This window comes from Abramis brama (genome assembly GCF_963993115.1).
Source record: "Abramis brama genome assembly, chromosome: 3".
NCBI classification, from domain to species: domain Eukaryota; kingdom Metazoa; phylum Chordata; class Actinopteri; order Cypriniformes; family Leuciscidae; genus Abramis; species Abramis brama.
In genome coordinates this window covers 34,268,109-34,281,465 of record NC_139965.1, presented here as the reverse complement: position 1 = coordinate 34,281,465, position 13,357 = coordinate 34,268,109, and the positions used below count along the sequence as shown (strand labels likewise).

The 13,357-nt window shown below is 38.7% G+C and overlaps 1 protein-coding gene across 2 annotated transcripts in view; it reads left to right on the top strand.

Annotated features, from left to right (window-relative positions):
- Positions 1-13,357, top strand: part of cdh8 (cadherin 8) — a 91,378-nt gene that overhangs the window by 49,302 nt on the left and 28,719 nt on the right. The window lies entirely within an intron of this gene.

The following is a 13,357-nucleotide window of genomic DNA, read 5'->3' as shown; positions in this document are numbered from 1 at the left end:
CTTGCTCTAATTTTGCTGGTCTTCGTCTACAACACGCGCTTTTGCACCATCTGATGGTGAGGTCGACTAACAGCAGATGGAGAGTATGCTCAGCAATCTTCTGCTTTTCCTGCAGTTCCTGGACGTCGATGTTGAATTTACTGTCGAATTTGAACCACTGAATTTGTGGAAGCGAATTTGCAAAGCGAAATAAAATGGACCGAAAATTGCCTTGTTGAATATTATAGGTTGTATTTTTAAACAGTTTGAATATTTTGGAAGTGAAATATGAAAGGTGAATATGGATTATTGAATTTTTAATAATGAAAAGGTGTTGCACAGCTTAAATATTCAACCATGTTGAATTTCAGCCCATAAAAATGCAAGCCCTAAAAATACAATGCATTCAAATGCAAGCATGGTTAATGCAATGCCTATTTTTTTCAAGTAGTGCAATTCAACAGGCTTTTTATTTCAAAAACATTTGACATTATTTTACTTCCATAGACAACATATGACGTGTGATACTTTGTCTGGGTCTTTGCGCACAAATTGTTGCTATTGACCCATCTTTCAGAATCAACCTTTTTGAAAATCCAGTGTTGAAAAGAACCCTTGTTTGTGAAGCAGTATGGTACAAAAGGATTGGCGCCAAACTTATGAGACTTTAGCGGTTTTCTTTGGGACATTTCCTTTTGAGAATGAAATTTATCCAAAATGTACTCAGTGACTCGAATGGCGGGAGTCTATGGAGATTCTTATCTGCATTGGTACATCCCAAAACACAACACTTGTAATCCCTCTTTTGCGCAGACATTGTACAACAACAGCTGCTACAGCGAGGATACAGAAATGGAGGACACTGTGCTTCTGACTCAGGGCTGTGGGTGCTTCTCAATATCCCTCCTCGCTCCTCAGTCCTCCATCCTATGACCTGGAAACCGTCAGCCATCTTGAAGGACATCTCAATTCTCTAATTGCACCGCAAGGAGGTGAGGATCGAGGAATGAGGAGTGAGGAGGCTTCCAGAGGAGTTATGAGCGAGGACACACAGGTGTATCCTTTGCAGAAGTGTTTTATCGACTAAACGTGACGCACGTATAAATTATCCTCCCCCTTCACATCTGTCAGAATAATTGTAATTTATACTTTACCTTTGCAGTTTAAATAAACCACACATCTCACATATTTCAACAGGGTATCTTGCTTTATTATTTGCTATGAATTTTGTAAATAACCAAACTTTAACAACATAAGCGCAGATCCTTTGAGCACTGCTGATGACGCTGTGAAGTGACGCTCGAGTGATTAAGTATTCCAATGTATAAATAAGCTTTCCTTCGATTCCTCCTTCCTCATTTTCTTTCCTTGCAGCCTTCCCTCACATCCGACAGGGGGTGGATATGAGACGCGAGGAAAGGAAACGAGGATGCACAAATAAGAAATGAGAAGCACCCTATGTCTATGCTAATAGGGCAGATCATCACTGGCTGTGGGTGGGGCTTCTCTTGATGATGTCATTGTAGGGAAGAATCTGAATCAGCTCGTTTGAAGAGACTGCTTTTGATTTAGGGGAATTATAAATAAAAATGAGTTAGTGGATTTTTACCATTTATAGGTTGGTTGTTCTCACACGCTGCGGACACACACCGGTGTTCAAACACCTTATAAAAGTGAATTTTGCATAATAGGTCCCCTTTAATTAAAAAGATTGTATTTGGAGGCAGTGGTCAGCAGAAATATTTACTACTCTCATTCTGAAATGATCTGCATGTATGTACAGTATATGTAACGTGTGTGTGTTTGTGTGTTTCCTTGAACACAAGCATTTAATATGTTTACATACTGTATGCATTTAATATGACTGAGATAACCACATCAGGTTACACTGTAGAACTCTTTGTCAGATCCGATATAAATAGCTCTGTGTTTTAACAACTAGATAGACAGACAGACAGACAGACAGATAGATAGATAGATAGATAGATAGATAGATAGATAGATAGATAGATAGATAGATAGATAGATAGATAGATAGATAGATAGACAGACAGACAGACAGACAGACAGACAGATAGATAGATGACAATTGAAGGAAAATATGACTTCATAAAGTTTGCATGGTCACAAAATTGCTTATTTGATTTGTGATCTCGAAATGTCTCATAAGGTAATGTATTTGTATTAGCTGTGTTAAATTATATTATAATGTTATTTCATTTAATTAGATTTATATGTTTCTTATTTTACATCACTCATTTTAACAACAATTTAAAATTTGTATAATTTGTCTATGGATTTCTGTACCTCTTTAGATCAGACTGCCTTACATGAGCAGCATTCGGTAGAGGACAGCTGAGATTTTGGTGAATGCTTGAGTGTTCTAATCTACACTCTTGCCGGTGGCACTGCTTATTTATATCTGATATGACGCCTGGCCGCTTTCTCACAGACGGCCCTCTGTTCAAAATCTCCTTCGTCTATTAATTATGCAAGAGACACAGTGTGGATATTTAATGTTGCGTCAAGGCTTTCTCTTTCACTCCTCACCCTAGGACCTTATTTCATTGTGCTCCTATTTCTACTTTTCTCTGTGTTTTGCTCTTGATTACCATCATCTTCCTAGTACAGCGATAAATCCACAGTCTCTCTCTCTCTCTCTCTCTCTCTCTCTCTCTCTCTTTATGAACGTTATTAAGCAATGGCATAGCAGCAGTATGTACTCCCCATAGGCATTCAGCGTTGCCCTCCCAAATTAAAAGCACTGATTGCATCCTGTGGGCAATGTGTTTTTATTTGCTCTTTATAGTCCTTTTATTGGTGTATATTCTGATGAGCGGCAGTATTCAGAGTAAATGCACAACCACAGAGAAGCATGTGATCAAGATCTCTCATTGCGCCATTACACATAGGCTTTTCAAGCGAAGGACAACCAGAGCTCAAACACATTTGTGTTTCTTGGGCTAACCGGGATGATGTGTCAGGAAAAAAAAGGTGTTTGAGGAAAGGTCTCCATGAAAGGTCTTCTTACAGGGGTCGCACAACAGAAGATTCATTGGTGGCTGTCTGGGTTGGGGGGACATAAATGTGAGGGAAATACATCCATCACACAGCGCAGATCTAAGCTTAGAGGAGCATCCAATCATGGCTCAGAATAAAAGGCTAGGCATAAAAGTCTGCACCGCAAGGTCATTTGAAAAAGAAACAGATAAGATGGAGAGATCAAACGGTAAATCTCTACTGAATGAAGTCTTTGTGGTTCTCACAGGGGACTGTCCCATTAAAGCAGGCCTGTGCTCCAATGAACATCTCCTCTACTTATGAAAATCACTGTCATCTCCCCCCTCCTGTCCCAAATAGCTATACTCCAAACATTTAAAAACAGGTTTTTGTGATTAAACCTGTTGCATCATTCAGTTTTGTTGAAGAATTCAGATTTGTATTGCAATCCAAGCATCTTTGACATCACTTATGTTTGGCTCTTACAAGAGCTATGGTGTCAACTCAGGTCTTTTGGCTAATTGAAAGCACCTATGGCGAAGAGAAACCTTTTTAAATGCCACACTTAATCAGATACTTAAGAAAACCCATTCATTTTCTATGTTTTTCTTTCTTTGTATCCATCATTTATTTTAACAAATCCCTGCAGGTATATGCGTGTGCAGGTGTGTAAACTGGTGTATATGAGAGTATGTGTGTTCCCTTTGATGGATTGCTTGTCAGAAGGCACCAGGAGCGCTTCCTATGGCTGACTGAAACATTTACTCTCCAGTCACGTTCGCTGGGTTTGGTCTTACCTTTGAGAAGCTCTCAGCAAATGTGTTAACCCTTCTCACCCAGGCCATTTTGTCTGAGGCCAAAGGTTTGGTTTGTGAGATTCCCTTTTCCCACATACTACCAGTCAGGGTGTAGCCGAAGCCATCACTGCATCCATATCGTGTGCAATTGTCATGTCAGAGGTGCGTTTGGTGCCGTTACTATGGCAGGGGATCAATGCCTTCGTCCACTCCCACGTCCTCCCAACTCCTTTGACCATGATGTTTTTCATCCCTGTCTGACTGCTCTGCGCACACCGTGATAGTTATATGTCAACTTTGATGGTCCCATCATGCTTACAGGAAGTCAGACACACCGTTAGCTCATTGCCTCACCTTTACACCACACTCACAGACACACATACCCTTTTCCACCTGCTCAGTGCTGCCATTTATCACCTATCCTTTCCTCTTTTCACTTCTTCTGGTGAGGGGGTGCAGACTTGGCCGGCGTGTTTTGTGATGATCACAATCACTTCAATGTGTCATTTATTCTCCTGAGTGCTTCAATACTTATCTCAGTCTAGACACAGCCAAAAACTGAGCTGTACACCCAGTACGTCAAGCCAACTGGAGGGCCAGAAATATTCCCTTCGACCACATTTATGGCATGGCTTACAGTATGACATTGCCACATTCCAAATAAATACAATTAAATATCAAATATCACATAATAAATATAAAGATCACATTATGAAATAAATATTTTTCTCCAAAACATGTTGGGAACAATTATTTGCCCCCTTTTATTAAATACTTTGGTCAGATGAAACAAAATAAAATAGCTTTTTTGGCAGCAAACACTTAAGATGGGTTTGCTTCACAGGGATAAAAAAGTAGCCCATGTGTAAAATGAAATACTCTGCTGTATCTTTAATGCTTGTGGGCCTAATTTTTTTTTTTTGCCAGAGGTCCTGGACATCTTGTTCAGATACATGGCATCATGGATTCGATCAAATACCAACAGATAAAAAATCTAAACCTGACAACCTCTGCTAGAAATCTTATAATGGGCCATGTTCAGATCTTCCAACAGGACAGTGATCCAAAAACAAACATCAAAATCTAAACAAAAATGGGTCACTGATCACAAAACCAAGCATCTGCAATGGTCATCCCAGTCCCTGACCTGAACCCTATAGAAAATGAGTGGGCTGAACTGAAGAGAAGAAGCGCCAACATGGATCTGGGAATCTGAAGGATCTGGAGAGATTCTGTATGGAGGAATGGTCTCTGATCTCTTGTCAGGTGTTCTCCAAACTCATCAGGCATTATAGGAGAAGACTCAAAGCTGTTATCCTGCAAAAAGGAGGTTGCAAAAAGTATTAAGTAAAAGTAAAAGGGGGCAAATAATTGTTCCCAATGTGTTTTGGAGAAAAACATTTATTTCATAATGTGATTTTCCTCCCAAACGCATCTCCAGAGCGCAAACGGAACTGCTCGTGTGCGAGGTAAAAGTGTCTACGGGACAAGCCAGATTCCACCATATGTACACAATAATAATCTTTTACATTGTAATCCTTTTCATTTTAATATTTGGCATGTTTGTGTGCTGTGTGTTTAATAAGCAGAATGTACGTGCGTTGTGGACCCACCTTTAGACGCAGGACTTGAAAATGATAACTGCGTCGGACTGAAACTAGCAAAAAACACTTGCATCGCGCTTGGCGCTGCATTGCGCCGGGTGTAAGATAGGCCCCATCATCTTCGTCTACCTTCATGCAATCACCTGTGACAAAAACAGCAATATTGTGGAATACTATTACAATTTAAAAAAAAAGTGTTTTCTATGTTAATACATTTTAAAATGTGATTTATTCTTTTTTTTTTTATTGCAGAGCTGATATAGCAGCCATTACTTCAGTTTTTAGTGTCACATGGTCCTTCAGAAGTCATTCTGATATGCTAATTTGGTGCTCAATTCTTATTATTATCAATGTTGGAAATGTTTTCATGATTTTTTTTATTTTTTTATTTTTTTTGTGGTTAAAGTGTATAAAGGCATATGACGATTATAAATATTTTCTCATGAAGCTATTTTTTAGTATGTGACTTGTTTACTTGCCTTTCTGTCATTTGCTTTTTTTTTCTAAGTGAGAATGAAACAGAAGAGAGCAGAACTCGAGGCAGATCTTCTCTGGCGGTATTTTTCTGGTTTGACAGCACATGCCACCGTTCTGACATGCCTCATGTCTTACTTGTTATATATTTTCAATGCAACTAGATCAACTTTATTTTTATTTGACTCGTTCTTACAAACAGCGCTTGGAATGTGAGAAAAAATGTCCACCTTCACCATGTCCTCTTGACTTATTGTCCCTCTCAGTGTAACTTATAACTTACTCTGTCTTGTTTAATTTTGTTCTGACTATCTAGGGGACAATTAAACATGTGAAGTGTAGCAATTTGTCTATCCCCCACACATTTCCTAAGAACTAATTAAAATGAATCAATGACATGGCACTTCAAAATGGCTGCATATGTCAAAGCCATCAGCAGCAAGCAAAGGACACTCTTAATTGTTTTTTTCCTGTGGTTCTTGTAAACAGCTTGTCAAGGACTGCACTCAAGCATCCATGTTACACAAGTCTTTTTTTTTCTCCTCTGCCTCAAATGCCTTTCACAAACACATACTTTACAACCCTTGCCGCCCTGCTGCCACATTAACTTACCCCAGGCTGGTAGCATGTTGTGTTAAGTGTTGGTTGTCTTGCTGTCTCATCAAAGGCCATTATTGTGGCACCAAAGCGATGGTCACTTACACTACATCAGCCTTGAGGCCTCTTCTCCATGAAGGAATCAGATTTCAAAACATTGACAGCCGTAAGTAGAGTCTCTCATGTCTTCCTCGCTGGCCTTTTTAAAGCAACTAGTCATTCCTTTAGCTGGCAAAGCCTGTCATACGATAAACAGAATGCAAGATTTGGCTAAATCAGATGTGCCAATATTTTCCCCTTTATACAATCCAATGTTTTGAGTGTGAATGTGAATGAATAGCCGTTAGGAGAACAGATCAGGTGGATAGAGTGCTAGATGAGACTATTTTATTATTTATAGTCTCCTTGACTAAGCCTCTCAGCAACATTCATGTCCCTTGATAAACAACACAGAGAAAACACCCTTTTCAATTATACCTCCAGCTGTAAATCATGCAGGAATGAGTGGCGGCCTTAAAATTACACCCTTCCATATGACAGGCGGCGATGCACACACCTTGATATCCTTCTCCTGCTGATAGCTTTTAGCTTTTGTCGTAAATGTCCACCTGTATCGACAATGAGACAAGCATTGCTGTTATGAGCGTAAATTGGCCTCAGTCCTGCATGTTTCAGCGGACTCTAGTGGACATTTTGACTTGTCTCCTGTACCATGATTCACAGTTCCTGAGCAAGCCTGAGCTATTATCCCTGCCAGTTGGTTTAGGCCGCAATTTGAGGAGAATGATGGCTCCTTGATGAGAGCCTTCAAGACTGGTAATACATGTCTGACCAATGCATTTCAATCACAGGGGTCAACTTGACTCAATCATTCCAGCTGCTGGCATGGGTCTGTTATTTTAACATTCACATTGTATTCCACGAGTCAAACTGACTCGTTGGCTCTTTATAATCTTTTCCAAGAATTGTGTCCTTTTAAAATTGTATATTAAAAAATAATTAACAGGGCTCCAGACTAACACTGGTTCCCCATGTTCTACAGATGGTGGCACTAGCAGGGGGGCCATTACATAGAAAAATTAAAGGAAACCAATAATATCAGTCACATTGTTATTGTTTTTTTCAAATGCAATTAACAATAGTATTGCATATTTTGTACTCTCAGAAATAGATATTATATTTTTACTGTATATATTAGTACTTGATACTGATTGGTCAGTGCAGCATTGCTGTGGTTGTTCTGTGATATAGTATTCATTTTTTACCTGTTCACCACTGTGCACCCATAATGGATTATTTTTTTTAATTTATTTTTTAGCATGCATAGCAACATTATTATTTTGCGAATTATGTAGGTTTTAAGGATTATTATTATGTTATATTATTAATTTGTAGTTATAAACGCAAGTTTTTATTGCATAATATGGTACTATACCTTTTAGTATGTACTATACCTTGTACTTGTTATACAAGTCTTTTTGGTGCCAAATTCTGAAGCCATTTTTTTCTGAAAGTTCCCGTTGTGATCCCATTCCAGATGCCACAGATTCAGCAGATGACATGAGTAAATAGCTTTCAGCAGGAAGCTGAGTGGTACCATGATGGGATACCCATTTTTCCAGCCACGGATCCTGCCAAGCTCAGCTGCACACCCAAAACAAGCCCATTTTAGCCATAGAACCACTCATTATCCCAGATCTCTTTGTCTGACATTGCTTTGAAATGATAGAAACTGTGAAGAATTTCTGTGGATATGGGAATTGCTACATGAAACATATGCCAATGAATTTTTTAAAAGGTCTATGATTCTGTTTATTGATCAGAATCTAGATATTGGCCAGAATCCTGATGTTGGTGTGTGACTGCATTCCGAGTGCTCAAGTCAAAGACCAGAATCCTCTTTAGACCTACGTTGGTTCTTGCCAGCTTCATCACATTCAGTCACTGCACTGATAGTATCTGCCTCAGACAGCATGCCTATGGACCTCCAACGGTCCTCTAACTGACTGTCTGATGCACACAAAACTGGCAAACTCTAATCTGATTGGCTGACTTTTCTGTATTTCCTGGAGTAAAGACAAACAGGTGGTGGTGTTTTTTTTTTTTTTTTTTTTTGCTTCCTTTTTCTTTCCCCCACCTGGAAACAAAGTCATGTTTACAAGGTACCAATTTGACACAACAAGTGTTTGAGGATGAAGTTATCACTGGATCTGCCAAATTTTGTCAGATCCCAGTAGATCTTTGAAATATTTTTAGTTAACTAGATGAGCAGACTGGTATTATTCTGCTTTGTTTTCTGGCATAAAACTCTCGAATGAACGGATTCTTTCTAAAATGACTAAAATTCTCCAGCAAAATTTCTCAGAGCAACTGAGTAATACACACTTTTTATTGAAATTGTATTGTTTTGCTTTGTTTATTCTGTAACACTTTATTTTAAATGATTAACTGAACATAGTAAAGACATATTAGCCATTATCTATGAATTTGTTAATCTTTAACAAACCAGTAATTCATAATTAAAGGGGTAGGTCACCATAAAATGAAAATGAAGTCATCATTTATTCACCTTTGTGTTGTTCTAATGCCATACATTTATTGTATGGTGAAATATCCCTTTTACTGAACATGTATTAAGGGCATGCTATTATTTACAACTTATCAAACATTTGAAGGACAGATAAGCAGAAATAAGCCAATAATTCATGGTTAACTAAATGTATAGTAAATGCCTTTTAGGTTTACACTTTATTTAGTCCACTTCAGACATTCTACTAACTAAAGTAACTTTGCCACTGCATGTCAACTAGCTCTATCTAGAGTATTTAGACTGTAGTAGACTAGACTGTTTGGTTATGGTTAGGGTTAGGTTTAGGGTTAGTATAATAAGTTAATAAGGCATGTACTTGCAAAGTTACTTAAAGTCAGAATGTCTGTTGGGGGAGCATCAAAATAAAGTGTTAGCAGATATTAAGCAGACAGTCTACTCTAATGTCTACTCTCAGAAACTCTAATGATTGCTAGTTGACATGGATTTGCAAAGTTACTTATAGTCAGCAGAATGTCTTAGCCGGGTGCACACTGTGCGATATTGGCTATGATTTGGCTGTCTGAGACAAATTTTGCAAATCCTAAAAGATTCCTCTGATCCTAGGCTAAAATCTGAAGTATTCTGAAGTGATCGTTAGTTTGATATATTTACCAAAAGCTGATTAATGACCGTTGCAATCAAATTGTACCTCCGATGAAATCCTGGTAGTGTCAGAAAATTTGACTCGCAGTCCTGCAGTGTGACTTCTCCTATGACGACCATCAAATTGTCTTCGTGCCATGACCAAAATTAACGTTAGAGATTTATTTGTAGCCACCATCTCAATCCCGCGTGTAATGCAGTTCACATCACCGAACCTGTCATTGATTAATGATGTAAAACTCAGGACAAGTTTTCTTGAGTGCATCCGTTTTTAACGCGTCTTGACTATCGTACACTCTGACATTAATGACAACTGAGATCCTGTGTTGCATGGCTTACAGCGATGATTATGTTCGTACAGTCTGACAAGCAACAATCGCAAAGGACTATTATAAATTGCACAGTGTGCACCCGGCTTAAGATCAAGGAAAGATTTTTTTCTTAATTCATGGCCCCTTTAAATGGTTTTAATGCACGCCTCCCAGCCATTTAGAATTGAGTATTCAGAGAGACCATAAGATATAAAAAAGACATTTTTAGAAAAAAAAGTCAATGGTCTCTAATGATGTTTGTTTCCAAACATTGTTCAAAATAACTTATTCTGAGTTCCACAGAAGAAAGAAATTTATATTGGTTTGGAATGACATGAAGATGAGTAAATGTTGACAGAATAAAAAAAAAAAATTGGTCAAACAATTCCAATAAACAGTGATTTGAATAATTTCCATGTGCTGGTTTTGACAAACACCTGCAAAAAAGTGAATATTACTTAGCAATAATATTCTGAATATTCAGTAACAACTAAAGCCCAGATAGTGATGTATGTGTGCTTTGAGCTATATCATGTAGAGACCACAACATTTAAAGACATTCACTCAATAAAATGAAATGACCTGACAAGTATAATATAATTTTCCTACTTCGAATTGATTCACACCATTCGGTAACTGTTGGCACAGAGTGTGATCGCGCTAAAACTACTGTGGATATGCCAGCGTATAATGATGCCACCGCAGACAGAACCACAGAGAAGCGCAGCATGGCCCAGGGCTATATAGGAGCAAAAGCACTGAGATGTAAACAGCTTGGAAGTGGCCTGGCCCGGGGACATGTGGTGGCCTGCTCAGGGTGATGCTTCCCCCATATTCCTCAGTGACTTCATGAATATACATGAAACCCCACTCATGCAGGGGAGGGAAGTTCATGAATGGACACCTATCTAACAGAGAAGATTCTGCTCTCCCAAAACTCTGCCATAGTACAGCTGACAATACAGCACATCAGTGGTTATCCACCGCCCACCCAAAGCCCACTTCATAAGGAGGTTTGGTATTGATTTTCTTTCACGACATCCATGTATGCAGTAAGTACAAAGAGCAGTTTCCCTTTATTTTTTCATTAGGCCCAATGCCCCGGTGCAGTGTTTCAAGCATGCAGTTGACATTTCTCCAGACACAAATACGATTTTTATGGCTGTTCTGTTTGAGATCCCCAAACATCTCCCATGGCTGGAAAAGCAATGAAGCATCCTTGATTTCCCAAATGCGATGGAAGAAATGTCATAATATTTAGATTAATGTACGGCAGAATTGCATCAAGCTAAGTATTATCTCCGACTGGGTCAATGCGATCACAACTCTTTGTATGGTTTGTCAGGGACCCTTAAAAAGTTTTGTACTAAAAGAAAGAATCTCGCTCATGTTCACTCATCTTTTTTAGATTATGCAGATAACATCTCAAAATCAAGTTTCCACAAGTTTCCACTGCCCAAGGGTGTCACTGACCGGTACCCACGAGTCTTGGACTTTCCGGTGCAATACATTGCAAGGACAGGCTAATCTGTACTGATTTGGAGCTCAGCCAGTGGAAGGCTCCTCTAATCCCTCATTCTTTTTTATCAGAGGAGGAGAGGCAAATTTCACTTCTGCACAAGAGGGGGAAAGGAGCTATTTCATGCCTCACTGACTCTACTGTTTTTTTTTGTGTGTGTGTTTTTTTTTTAGAATGGTTGTCTTCTCTTTTGTAGGCCTTATTTTATATGCTGCATCGCAGCATTCTGTGAAAAACTTGCTGTATGTGTGTGTTTTTTTTTTTTTTTTTCTGGGGTTACAGAGATATTGGAAAGACACCTTTGCCAATTAGCATATTGGCCCTTAGTTGTACTGTGTTAACACCGTTGCTCTTTCATAGAAAAAAAGGAGGTCTTTAAACTTATTAATGCAGCATTCAGCATGTTATATGCATTACAAAGTAAAGACATTCATTACAAAATTCCATTACATTGTTTTCAGTTGGCCTCCCATTCGTAGCAAAACAGAGTGTGGGCTGCCTCCGCCGCTCTGCAATAGTAAAACAGATTAAAGACTGTACGTACCTGTTCGGATGGTGTGCTTGATGTTCCTACTTTGAGTTTTTTAACAGCTGTCCGGTACAAAGTAGCAAGAGGAAGTGACAACTGCGGTATCAGGCAGCTTTCAGCACTCCACAAGTCAACAGTAATGTCTTTATTAATCTCTCTGCCTCTAAGGCAGCTTTGAGAGGAAACACTGAGAAACAAGAGAAATATTCCAGTCCTGGATAAAGATAAAAGGATTGCTTTTATCAAAACATGAATCAGCTGTTTTACGCGAAGGGAGCCATAGAGTACCTCCCCAGGGCCAAACAGAGAAAAAGATCATATACTGTTAGCAGCGTTCGGGATTGAGATAAGGAGACTATTGTGCCATCAACATACACATGAATTCTGAGAACACAAACACTGATATTCATTGGTAATGTAATTAAAGCATTTGATAACACAGTGCAGTATGTCACAATCCTGCTAAGTGAAAGGAAGTAGTGCATTAGTAACAGATATCCTGTGGGTTGAATCGCTCATATTTCCCTGATCATGTTTCACACGTACTGTATCATCCGAATACATACTGTACACACTCAGGGATGTAAGTAACAGTCATCAGTCATTGAGAAATGCTCAGAAATGTGTCTAACACAAACTTTCTGACACATGCAGCATTCCACTGGCAGCATTTGTCACGTGTAGCATACAAAGTATTTATTTTAGTGTTGATTTCAGTTATCTTTCTTAACATTAAAATATTTATATCATACAGCGTGCTGCAGGGATAACGTATTTTTGTTGACCAAAACCCGGAAACGACTTAGCATTTGAGCACATACAGTTCCATCTTCCCAAAGTCAATGGGTTTTTTCAGTGGGTTTTTGGTTAAATGCCTGAAATAAGGTCTGTGGTGAAGACAAGCAAGATATTGTCACATTTTATTCAGTGACATTTTTTTTTTTTTTTACAAGATTTTACTTGTATTGAAAAAAGGTGGTTGCTAACAAGTGGCTAAATGGGATTACAGAGGTTGTTGGGGACATATATACATGGATGTCTCGTTGTCTGTTTATATGAGCTACTAAATGTAAGCTGTCCACCATATTGGAACGGTTAAATCTGGTCTGTGACCAACAAGAGCAAGTTGACTGTGCATCTGCAACCTAGTTATTCACATGTATGAATATCTTTCTGCAATTGACATTACAAGAGGACATCACAGCATTTAGTATATCGTTAATGTAATAATTCTGCATATGGATATTGTATAGTGACTTATAAATACACAAACCAGCACATTCTCACCACTGAAAGGATATCCCATTTATTTCTGGAATTTTTCGCTCGTGGTTTTTACAGCCATGGGCTGCAC